This window comes from Pezoporus occidentalis, unplaced genomic scaffold, assembly GCF_034315485.1.
Source record: "Pezoporus occidentalis ecotype Australia unplaced genomic scaffold, CSIRO_AGI_Poc_V1 ctg11, whole genome shotgun sequence".
In the NCBI taxonomy this organism is placed as follows: Eukaryota; Metazoa; Chordata; class Aves; order Psittaciformes; family Psittacidae; genus Pezoporus; species Pezoporus occidentalis.
In genome coordinates this window covers 3,806-17,278 of record NW_026912886.1, presented here as the reverse complement: position 1 = coordinate 17,278, position 13,473 = coordinate 3,806, and positions in this window count along the sequence as shown.

Genomic DNA, 13,473 nt, shown 5'->3' with positions numbered 1-13,473 from the left:
TTGGTATGAACCTCATGTTGTCTAGAGCAATGCAAGTGCATTTCATGGAAACAGTGATTTCTATGTTTCATTTCTAGGGAGACTCATGTTAAGCTGTTGTGCTGTTCAAGCAAATATCCTTCACAAAGCTTTCCCATCAACTGGAAAATACCAAGTCAGGTTTTTCATCCAGTTGGCAACTACTATCCAAGTAGTAAAGCATGAGTTGTGCAACTGGGTTGTAGGGTTATGATTAAAAACAGGCTCTTGAGATATGAGCTCCCCTGCATACCTGGGAACTTTCTTCTTCCAGGATTTAAACTGTTCCCCAAAGCTTCATTTGCAGTCTGGCATGACAAAAGTTCCTTTCTTCAGTAATTTCAGCATGGAAGCTTCTCCACTTGATTGACTTTCATGGACTCGTGTTAGAGTTACTGGCGCATGAATAAATTCATATGAACAGAGACTAGAATTGGTCCAGGGTGTCAGTTTTATGGCTCATTGTTGAAACAGTGCAAAGGCCAAATTGGATTTTGTGAGTCCTTCTGGATTTAAAAGCTCTTCAAATCTAGGCACACAAGGATTTGGAGTGATTTTACTGGCCAAAAGCCTCGCAGTTGTCTCCTGCCTTTCTTTTATTTGCTGACATTAAGGTTCTTTGGGAACATGGAAGTTGGACAATGCCAATGACCAACGGAGACAGTTTTATTCACTTTTGTGTAAGAAGTCATGAATTAACCCCTCCCCAGATGAGGTGATGGAAGCAGAGTAGAGTTACTGTAGCTGGCATCCACAAAGACTCCGTCTCACAATGTCTGAGTGTTAAACAGTTGCTCAGCTGATGAGGATCCTGAAAGCTTCAGGCAGCCACTGTCTGCACGTAGGAGGGAGGGACTTTTATAGGCAAAGGTGCCAGGACAATGGAGCACCTAAGGGTTCCATAAATAGTTTGTTGGTTACTTGATAGCATGCGGATATCTGAAAAGGGCCCCAGGGATTTTACGGATATTGCCTTCCAGATTCAAACCAAAGAGATGCTCACTCCATCACTAGCTCTTTTAATCAGGCCTGTGATGGGACAAGCAGTGGAGCCAGGGACAGAGCCTAGCTCACAGTTACGTGTATCACTCTAACCAGCACTCTGCCACTTCACCTGGAGGCAACTGACTCCCAGCCTGTGGGCCTGCAGGCTTGGGACCCTGCTGTGCACTGCATTGATCACACTGATAACTAACTGCTACAGCAAGACAAGGAAAGGGTTATACAGATATCTGCAACAACTTGGCACATGTGTAGCATTTCACTAAGACAAAACTTCCCCACATGAGTGGAACACCAGGACAGAGCAGTCATAGTTTCTGCCCTATGGCAAGAAGAGTTCATGTCAGGATTTTCCTTTGATTTGCCATACTTTGTTCTTATGCTGCTTTCATAAAACACTTACTGTTTTTCTTCTCTCCTGGAAAAATAAACATTCCAGCCAGTAAAGAGATCAGGCAGTTGAGCTGCATTCAAGATAATCCACTGTGGGAAACCCAAAATATGAAAAAGACCCCAAACAATCTCAGCCAGAAATGTGATATTGCATTGGATTGGTCAGTTCACACATATCTGTACCACCAGCTCCTATTGTGTGGGAACAAAGCTGTCCGGCTGCACCCTGTGTGCCCTGGAGAGCTGGTGCTGCTTTAGCTCAAGTGCTCACTTTTTGTACTCTGAGTGCAAAGAGATCTATTTCTGCTGGCAGGAAGCTCCAAATCCCACATGGCTGCAAAATCCAGTCTTGGAATCCTGTTAAAATATGTGCTGTCTGAATACTGCCATGTCAGAAGTGGAACAACCTAAGATGTTCTTTGATATTACAGATGGATGGATGTCTAAGGAGCGTGGTGGAAAAAAATGTTGTTATGAATAACAGAGGAATAGGTGGGAATAGATGGAATCATAGAATCAACTTGGTTGGGAAAGACCTTCAAGATAATCAAGTCCAACTTCTACCCTGGGACTGCCAAGTTCACCACTAAACCGTGTCATCAAGGGCTTTGTCTACACAGGTTTTGAATGCTTCAAGGGATGGTGACTTCACCACTGCCCTGGGCAGCCTGTTCCAGTGCCTGAGCATGCTTTTAGGGAAGACATTTTCCCTAATATCCAGTCTAAACCTTCCCTGGCGCAGCTTGAGGCTGTTCCCTCCTGGCTCCATCCTCCTGTCATGCAGTTGTAGGGAGTGATAAGGTCTCACCCTGATCCTTCTCTTCTCCAGAATGAACCCCCCCAGGACCTTCAGCCATTCCTCATCACACTTGTGCTCCAGGCCCTGCACCAGCTCCATTGCCCTTCTCTGCACAAGGGAATGTCATAGCGCTTCCTGATTATTTCTTAATTTCCAACATTCCCCACATTGCCTCCCAGAACATGAGGCCAGTTCCAATTAGAAGCAAAACAACAGAACTCTTGAGATTTTAGCTCACTTTTGCTTGACTCTGCTGCACTCTGCTAAATCAGAATGAAGTTCTGAGCATGGGGATCGTGTCTTCTCTCTCTCATTCTGTTTCCATCTGAGGGCTTGCCAGTGATGCTCTGCCAACATGACCTGTGGCAGGCACTCAGTTTTGATGCCATGTTCTCAAAACAAAAAGGAACCTGGCAACTGATCTATTTTACAAGCTTGAGCCCAATTTGCTGATAGAATTTGCTGTATGGTCACATATTGCAACCAGGGAGTCTTCTACTAGATACTGCTATCTCCTGCACAAACCAGCTGCTTGCTGGGAGAGGCAGTACAGTTGCTCAAGCAGAAAGGAGGTGACAGTCAAGGTGACTGACTGAACTTCAGAATTCTTAAAGCCTGTAGGTATGTATCTCAATGTTAATCTTCACAAGAGGTTTGTGTACTGATTTCATCAGAGGTCTGATGAGTTCACAGAAAGTTTTCAAAGGGCTGAGGCTTTCATGTGTGAGCATCTGCCACTGTTGGAAGATAAAGGTGCAACTGGAAATCAAGTGCTCTTACAGAAACTGAAGATAGGAATAGCTACAGTGGGTCAGTGCAAAGTCCTCTTTAATCCAGTACTTGATTACTAAGACACCCCTGTAAGCCTGCATATCCCTTTAGCAGGCCAAAAGACATAAAGCTAGTCTGCCTCTAGACCATGCACTGAAAGCACCTCTATGTGCTGGTGTCCTTTTCACTCCAATTTCCTCATCTTTGTGTTCCACATGCACAGAAAACATCAGAACTTTTTTATCCTCACTGAAGAGACCAAGAGACCAAGCTCTAGCTAAACTAGAAATTTAGCTTCTATTCTGCCCTGTGACACAAACCCAAAAACCGCACCAAGATGAGAGTTTATCTCAGCATCTCTGGAGAAAGATGCCTGATTTAAAACAATCTTGATGGGAAGCAGTGTTATCAGTGTTACTCAGAGAGACCTTCTGAGCACTCACCTATTGTCCATGTCAATGCTGAGATTCTAATGCTATTAAGAGGCTGCTGATTGCTGAGGCTATTTCTTTCCATTTCTCTTGCTGCAGTTGGGAGGTTTCTGAAATGTACCATATGGGGAAGTTTATGTGGAACTGACATTGTGCCATAATGATGAGTGAGTCTGGAACATCTAAATAGTTATATTAATTTGCATATGATCCTCCGTAGAGTGTGCCAGGACATCTGCAATGACTGCAGTGAGAAGTCTGTGTCTGAAGAAAGCACCTAATAACTCTTTTTGCAGGAGTTTTTAACACTGAGCTGATGCAGCCTGTAGCAAGGCTGGACACTGAGAACATATTGCAGTTATTACAGAGTTTGAAGTCCAAGTTCCTTTTAAGACACGTCACTTTAAGTTCCTTTAAAGCAACGTGTTTTAATCAAAAGTATTTTAGTGAAGTAAATTGCAATCATCTGGACCTGACTGGCATCATGTTCTCACAAATGTGGTTTCTTTCCTAGTTCATTTAATGAACTTGATACCAGTACTTTGTGATGAGCATGAAGGACAAACAGTAAGGATCTGTACTGTTCTCATTTAGGTTATACAGAAGTGTTGCGGTTGGTGGCTTTGTCAGAGCAAAAAGAGAATCTTTACGGCAGGGGCAGCTATGGGAATGGTCAGACTGCTGTACAAGGACCATTTTCAGGGACAGACTTCTTCCTTGCTATTGTTTAAGTAGCAGGAGAATGAATTAAGACACTGCTTTACCTCTGACATTTTATCCTGCTGGAAAAATACCTAAGCAGATACTCCAGGACTTGGGATGGGGGCATCTTGCAGTGTTTCTCCTGATCCCACAGCCAGGGTCCCAGGCAGGATGGACAGAAAAGTACGTTTTCGAGAAAGGGAAGAAAGAGGCAAGAAAGGTGTGGTGTGTGTTTGCCTGTGTGTGAAACAGCCCTCACAGCAGAGTACCTCGTGTTCCCGCAGCTCTAGTAGCCATAGTTAAGGTGAACACAGTGCTCTTTTGCCTTTCAGTTTATCAGCAAGTGGCCAGTTTTGTTCAAAAGTTATTAACTTCTGTCTGACTGAGAGAGAGGTGACATGACTGAAAGACCTCACTCCAACTGTGGGAAACCAGGCTACAATACAATGAGAGGTATACAGCTGGCACAGTTTTAGTGACAGACTGTGCCCTCCTGCAGGTAGGCTGAGCAGACCTATGGAATGTGCCATTCCTTTGTTCTCCCAAAGCATTTTGGAATCGATGCTGTGGTGCACAAGATTGTCCATACAAAACTTATGCAGCTCCTTCCCCTCCCACTACTGATAGTATTCTGTGTGTGGGGAACACTGTGCACTGTAGCTGAAAGTGTAAAGCATCTCAAGTATAACACTTAGAACTATAGAAGGATCTCAGAATAGAGCCCTGACTCTATTCCAAGGAAAGGAGGAGGAGAGAGGGAATTTATAACTTTTTTCTACCATTTTATTTTCTTCTGGATTTTGGCTGAGAAACAGAACTTACAGAAGAGTTTGAATACTCTGCGATGGTTAACAGCCTGGGAAGAGCTTGTTTGTGCACTTTTTAACTTCCATGCATCTGAACAAGCTGCTGTATAGCTCCCTAAACTGCTTGACATTTGCTCTTGTTAGGGCAAATGGTGGTTACATCTACTTTTGATCCGGATACCTTGTGAAAGAGTAACTTGCTCTCTACTGAGTTTAAACATTTGCATGCGCTAATTGTTTGTAATAAGAGCAGGGGCCTGTTAAATTGAGCTTGAATTTATTCAGGATATGTTAATTTGATGAATACTTTTGAATAAGTAATTATCATTTTGCCTGAAGCCTGTCATTTGGATGCTGCAATAATCAGGGTGCCCTTTACCCATATTTCATCATCTAGTAACACAAAGCAAATGCAGAAGGAAACTGAGAAGAAAAGAATTGTATTTTGACGAGAAGATATGGGGACAAGGATTTAAACACATGTCTCTGTAGGAAAGACAGGGGTTAAATAAGCCTTTGGAGCTGATTCCACAGTGACACAGTTCCAGAGTCCCTCTCACAGAAGCAGCCGTCACAGCTGGGTGACTGGAGGCAGAAGCAGGCAGGCAACGGCCCATGCGGATGGTTGGGGATGGCCGCTGTTTGTGTTGAGTAGAGCGTAAGAATCTGATGGCAGCACACTAATGTGCATCTGGTAAAGACTAGAGTTCACATAAGCTGGTCATAAACAGATGAGATCAGTCTCAAGGAAAAGATGAGAACCAACAAACACCCCAGTGTTCACTGGCTGGGAATGACACGATTCTCCCTCTCAGCTGCCTGGTCCTGGGAGGTGTGGGATTATTCTGTTACCCTGCAACCTGGGCAGCAATTTTTAGCTCATTCATACAAGAATGCATTATTGCCTTGCAAGGATTTTACTACCATAGTTACATGTAAAGGTGCTTTTCAAAATCAGTTCTTCTCTCTGTAGTCTGGGCATATGCTCCCAGTGTTGTCTGCTGAGTCTCTGCCCTGTCCAGAGTTCAGTATTGCTGCACAGAAGATGGAAGGAACTAGCTGGCTTTGGAAGGTTATCCATGGAAATCAAATGTAAGAAGATCTATGCCTCACACAGATGTGAGACATCATGGAGTGACTGGATAGACAATGCTATACACAGAGCCAGTGCAAATCAGCAGAGCAAAACAACTTGCCTTTGGTCAAGGAAGCTGCTCTTGATTCTCCTCTGCCCTGCTTGGCCAGAATCAGGATGAGCCTTTCTGGGTGAGCCTAGGAATGAGGCACAGGAATATAGGAAATGACAGGAAGGTGAATGGCCAGGGATTGTAGCCATGATTTACTAAAATTGAAGATGTTTGTGTGGGACACACTTTCATCCCTTGAAAACAGATGTGAGTCTCCTTGTATTTAAGGGTGTCTTACACAGCTCTTTCACTTCACCTAGTAAAGGCTGCAGTCCTGCAATGGCTGTGTTGAACTCTGCTCTCTTGAAAGCAATATGGTTACTTGCTCAAAGGCTGCTTACCATGTGTTGTCCATGTACACACACACTTCTGCACTGGGAGATCTGGGTGCAAGGCTATTGAAGGAAACTACTGGTGTGGGCATAAGGAATTTCTTCAAAGGTTCATCTATAAAGTGCCAGCTGCATTTCCGACTGTAGAAATAGCAACAGTGCCCTTTGTATACATGACTTTAAGGGCATAATTTGTCTTATATTGGTATAATAACTACTGTCCTCTCATGCTTAGTGTTGCAAGAATAGCCAGAAGGCATTCAGCATGTGAAGCCTGCAGCATATGTTGTATTCTCCATAACATGTGGTAGAGTCCTCTATTGTTTCTGGAAATCTTTGTAGCTTGAATGCATTATTAGGCTGTCTCACCATTTGTGTGCATGATAAACTGGGCACTTTTGACTTGATTTATAAAACTGTGGCTATGAAAATAAAATGGCCTTTTATTTCATTTGGGTAACAAAGTGAATTATGAAAAGACATATCCATTTTCCTCCTGGGAAGTTCATGCGTGCTTTAAGCCCTAGATCTGCCTGTGGGCTGAGACTGTGCCATTGCCTTAGTTATTCACCATTTATATTACTGGAGTGCACAGGAGGACTGAGTTCCACTACTGCCCCAGACCTTGCTGTGCTAGGTGCTGTACAAGGAAGGTTTGAGGACCTCACAAGCTTCAGTCTCTGTAAATGCTGGGGTGCAATAGTCCTGAGAACAGAAAGACACTCATTTCACCCACAGCATTCAAACCACCCACACCAAGGTTGTCATCTCTTATTTTCAGGGGTGAGCTAGAGGGACAGGAGGAGGATTAGAGCAGCACAGGAAATAAATCATTCACACAGCCTTGCTCCAGTGCCTCCCCTCTCAGCTCTCTCCAGAGCCACACCATTTTCACTTCATTGGGTTCTTGGCTCAGTCTGGACCTGGGAAACACTGCCCCATCTGCTATGGGGGGTGTGTGTGGTGTGTGTGTCTCAGCACAACCCCCACTTGTATGAAATGAAGCTGTGCTCAGCTTTCATCTGGAGTCACAGCTGAATGCATCCAGCTTGGTTTGGGCTGCCATGATAGCTGGCTGAGGCCACTTAGTTTCATCTGGTGAAGGCTAAATGACTGGAAGGATGAACACAGGGCTTTTTAATTGCCAAGCCACTTGAATCAATAGGGAACTCTACATGCTACTACGTGTGGTCTCCATGGACCCCATATGAAAGATGAAGGCAGCTGTGACCTCGCTTCACCACCCTTGCCTCAATCAATAGCTACCAGCTTTTAAAGTCCCAAAAGGTGTGATTAAGCCTCCGCTGCATGAAGTTAGTGTTTCCTAGCATAGAGCCCATTGTCCTGACTGAAAGGACCCAAAAGCCCTTATTCTTTGAGGGTTAATGACCAGATGTCCCTGGAAGGGAGCCCATCAGCCCTGGTCCTCGGTGCCAGGAATTATTACAGCTGATTTAATTCCCCTTTGCATCCGTGTCTTGGCTTCACTGGGGAGCATGGGGAACTCCACTTGAGTAAATGGGTACATACATGCAGGACTAATCCCAGTGATGTCCTGGGAAAGGACTAGAAAGGGAGTTGTGTTATTCACTACTGTTGTGTGGAGGATGCTCTTAGTCTATGAAAGGAAGCATCAGAGAGATGCACATTCAAACCCTTCCATACCTAGGAGTATGATAGTGCATGTTTTAAGTCCATGTATCCAGCATTTTCTCTTGAGCTTCTTATGAAGCTCTTATGCTTGTGTAAATGTGATGGTGCCAGCAAGGCTTAAATCAGACTATCCCTTTGCAATAGCAAATCCTTAATAACACATGAGCAGGACAATTGCAGTATCTGTGTGGAAACAGCAAGGGCAGGTTTATGGTTTGCAACAGCAGGTGCTTCAGCACCTTTAGCAGGAAGGGAATGGGCAGTATAGTTTGGAGAAATAAATGAACAAAGCAAAACTCACCTCACATGATGTATGTAAGCTGGACATTCAGCAGTGCTAATACTGATACATCATTCTCTAATGGCCATTTTAATGTCACCATTTTTATGCAGAAATCCAACAGTATATACATCAACTTAAAAGGGTTCTTTGAGCAGCTGGCTTTCTTACTTGCATTTCTCTTGTGCTCTATCTCATTATTGATCCCAGAGCTCAAGAGGCAGTGAGGACGTCTCACTCCAAGGAAAACGCTAATACCGGTGTCGTGCTCTCCACATGGTGTGTTATTGCCTGTATGTTACTCCACACAGGCAGCACAATTGGACAGGGAATCTGGTTAGCACAGTGTTACCAGGGCATGAGTCATTACCAGTCTTATGACATGTTTTTGCAGTCGTTAAGGCTTTTATTTTCCTTCCTGCATTACAATAGTGAAAAACTTGGCACAGTATTTACAAATCATAAATCTCAAGTCCCTGTGGCCAGGAGCAGCTTTGCTTTTGGAGAAAGGAGAGCCCTGTAAGTCTTCTTTCCGTAGGTTGTGCCTTGCGGGTGACTCTGTGGTATGTAAGCACAGGTCATGAAGGTTTTGCTGCTCAAGGACAGAGGCAGAAATAAACTTACTCATGCACAGAGTGTGGAGCACAGATGAATCCAGTCATGTTTCACTCTGAGTGCAAGATTAGTTTCCTTTGAAATGCCATCAGAAAGCATTTGCTCACAATCTAGGTCACAGCAACAAAGGCTATGGGAGGGATTGACTGAAGGCAGAAGGAGTGAAGCTGAAATTACCTATGTTCAACAGCTGTCTAAGTCCAAGCCAGATGTCTGCAATGTTTAATATTCCAAGGGAACAGAGGTCTGTACCCATGTAGACCTTGTAGTGGGAAGAAACTGAACTGTACATTTATGCAAGTCCACACTGTGACCTCCAACTACCTTACCTGTGCATTGCTACAAATCTCTGCTTCCCCTCACACTACAAGTATGCCAAACACTCATTTTCAAAGCTAGCTCATACTACACCTTTTTGCACTGCATCACTTCCTTCCCCTGAACAAAATAATTATTCTTTGAGCTCAGTACCGCAGACCTAACATTGACACAGATTAAGATGCCCAGCAGTTGATGGGAAACAGAAAATCCAGCTAGACTCATTCAGCATTAACAAATATTTTGAGGTGCATTGCTCAGGCAGTGATTACTTTGCCAGCTGTAGGCAGAGCTACAGAGGAAATTAAAAAGATGAAGTATGCAGAGGGAAAGCAGCGACGTCAGGGTACACTGATTCATAACGCAGCAGGGCAAGAGTGGGGTTTAGACTAGAATCTGCTGGATTTTAAGGTTCCTGCCTCTTTGAGAGTCAGTCCATCTGTGAGACGCTGTCTGTGCTGTCACGCCAGCAGTGGAGCGGAAACTTTCATTTTAACATGCAGGAGGAGGGGGGAAGCTCTCATAAGAGGGAAATACGGCATGTACCTTTTCAAAATGCTTCAGGATGCAGCTGCAGATAATGAAGACAAATGATTCCTTCAAAATAAAGATAATAATGGAAACAAGCTATGCCCAGAATACACTTCAGCTTTAGCTTGATGGCAACAAAGGTAATAGCGTAATGGACACTATTAATGCAGTAAGAAGCAGAAAGAGAAAAAAGCTAGAAGGGTGAAAAGTTATTTAAAATCTCGAAGTGATCTGTACAAAAAAAGTCTTGAGGCAGGAAATCATCACTGAGATCATGACAACATGACCAGTATATGCTGAATAATGGAAGTGGCCTTGCTACCTTTACTTGCAGGTAAGTACAAGTAGCATCTCTAGTGCCCTCTCCAGATTGAGATGTCTCAGCAAACAGCATTAAGTGGAAAACAGTCTGAATGTTTTCAGAATTACAGTTCTTTTTGTCAAGAAACATCAGACAGTCAGGAAAAATCAGCAGGTTTAGGGCAGCATTTGTACTGAAAAAGCACCCACTGATAGAAAACATCCAAGTCATTTTGGCACTCATTATTACAAGTGACAAGCTATCCAAAGTTCTTCATCCTGTTTTAAATGATTCTGTGAACTTCAGCACAGATATGGAAGATGCTGCTTATGGTAAGAGCTTTTTAGCAGCCTGGAGAATCTGATCCCTGGACATGGTGAAAAGATCTGAGAGAAAGAAAACTAACCTATATGCACATCTAAACCAGGATAATATTCACCTTATCACATCTCACCTAATTCCATCTGAGAATGCGGCAAGGCTGGAGTGTCCTTTTGGGTCACTTTCTCCCATTTGTAAGATAAACTGGGACATGAATTAAATGACACAGAATAGAAAGACCATTTTTTGAGCTCAAAGTTCTGGGGAAGGAACTGAGAAGATTCAAGGATGGGACAAAACAGATGGGGCAGTAGAAAGCCTGGTTCATGTCTGTCCAACTTATCCCAGGATTGCTGGATGATAAGGCAGGCACTGCCTGAGCGCTCATGAACCCTGAGCAGGAGCGTAGCCCTGTTCTGTGTACAGCAGTATATGAAGCTGTCACTAAGGTCTGTTGAGAATAAGGCTGGAAGTGTCAGGGACACACACACCACTGGGATAACTGAACTCACAGATGAGTGCTGAAAGTACAGCTGGCAGCCTGTATTAATAAGGTTTAATCTGTTATCCAAGGAGACCATAAAAGTATCATGGGAACCTGTGACCTCCCAGAGGGAGACTGACTACTGACTTCACTGGGATGGTTTAGAAATGATCTTGTAGCCCTTCAACGCCTCTCCTCTACTATCATCATATGCTTTTGAGAATCTCTCTCACACCTGGCCTTGAAACCTCAGCCTGCTCCTTTCTAAACTTGCCCTGGTATCTCTTTTAGACTTTCACATATAAAAATCCCCAGAGCCACTGTATTATTCCTCCTCAGAAACCCTGCCTGTGTCAAGGGGTCTCTGACACACAGGACAGTGGTGCGGTGGCACACAGGCTGTGCCAATGCTCCTGGTGGGCTTCCCCAGCCATGTGTCATCGCTCAGATGCTAAGGCTCTTGCAGCAGGAGCAGTCTGTTACACATCCACATCCACGTTACAGCAGGGCCTCTGGCTGGAGGCAGCAGTACATTACTTCTAAATAGAAAAATACTGCTACTAAGAGAACAAAGACTTTCAGCCGAGATTAACGTTTTATGGCCTGGGCGGTAGGTATCAAAAGGCTTTATGGCTCTTTTGGAGACACTTCAGTCCAGTTGGATTAAAATCAGCACAGCTGTTCCCCAACTGGTTTTAAAAATGCTTCCAGCCAATGCCACTTCCTGCTGGTGGTGTCCTTCTTCTGGAAGCTGCACCATGCTGCTCAGCTTAGCTCAGAGACTTGCCCTTCCTCTTCCTCCTCCTATACTCCTGTGTGTTTACCTCAGGCCTAGCAGTCTCCATCCCTGCATCCTCTCTGCAGATCCCTCAGGATAAAACTGAGCATGGTGTGGAGTTACCTGTAAGTAAATGAAATTGCACAGGCAAACAAGTGAGGCTGCAAGTCTGGAGACGTTGGGTTCCGCTTCTCTGCCTCTGATGGGGTGCAGAAGCCTTTGAGAGCAATGCAGGGATGAACTGGGGCTGGAAGACTCAGGCCCCTAACTGCACTTGGAAGTGAGCAACAGAGGGTGTGCATTTAAAAGACAATAGTTGAGAGTGGTTGTCCTGAAGAAGCCAGGACAGCAGGATGGTGCAGCTCCTCTTCTGCTAAATAGCTGCAGATGGGCCATGCTGGTGGGAGGCTGAACAGCAGAGTGACAGAAGTAGGGTTCAGAGTTTGTCTAAGCTCCTTTGATTGCCTTCCAACGTGCTGTATCCAGCAAGGCTCTTGCTGTACTCTAGCCTAGACTTCATCCCCAGGATGCAGATGCCATCTGCAGGAGCCACTCACTCCAGCCTCCTGCAAGCTGCGATAGCTGTGAGGGGCAGACTGCCTGGCTCAAGCACCTCTCTTAGATTGAATAGAATTGAGGGCTTCCCACCTCCAGCAAGTGTGTTTGACAGTAGTTACACAGAAAGACTGGAGTCGTCTGCTCCCACAGCTGACTTCTTCCCCACTATGGGTTCTCTGAAATACACAGGTCTGCAGGACTGTTACCTAGTCCTGACTGAGGAACGTATTCTAAGACAGATGACACGGTGTTCTTAGCTCAGACTGTTTCCAGTTTCCAGGGAGGATGGGTTTGTGTGGATCTTATCATGAAGCTGGGTTTTATCTTGCTAAAAGCCACATTTAGTGCAATATATTCAGAAGTCCGGGGCACACCCCCAACATCTCTCTCTGTCCTTTCAGTCACAGAGCAGGTAATGAAATACCAGGACTGAGCTGAAAGCAGAACTTCCTGTGAGCCAGGTCCCAACTCACCAGGAAACAAACTGCAGGAAGTGGCTTGTCCTGCTGTGGAGCTTTCCAGGGGTGACTGAAGATTGTCAGGTGTGGATAAGCTGTCATCATATTAGAAGCATTTAATAGCAATCAGCAGCTAAAAAGAGCTTTACTTCCCCTGCCCACCAGGGAATTGCAGTGCCTGGTGCTGAAGGGTGTAACCTTGTATTCCTTTTTGCCCACTATTTCACTAAATCCCTCAATTTTTTTCCTTGTGGATGTACGGAATGTGTTCCCTGCTGCCATCCCTCTCTGAAGGGATGGAGCTCCGGGCTCTCTGCAGCTGGAATGTGCCCAACAGTGGTGCCCAGCACTCAGCCCTCCTCGCTTTCTTCCCTCCAGATGTGAGAAATGCACATAGTGGTACTTGCCAAATTAAGCATTCTCCTGCAGTGAGGAGAGCAATCTGGCTCCGCAGAACATATGTGAGCAGATGGCAGGTAAGCTCTACCTTCCTGAGAGGGAAACCACTCGTTCCCAGAGGTTTAAGGGTGAAAGCTTGGCCAACAGTGTCTGGGCTTGCAAGAAATCCTGTGGTAAGAAAGCTGAGCTGTGCCTCCCCCCTCAGTTTCCAGCAGTGTTTAGGAAAGAAGGCAACAGATGCCATCCATTTAAAGCAAGCATGTCAGTAACAACCACAGCCTGAACCAAACCAGATGTCATCTCTATGGCTGTTAAGCCTGATGTTTCACAGACTGC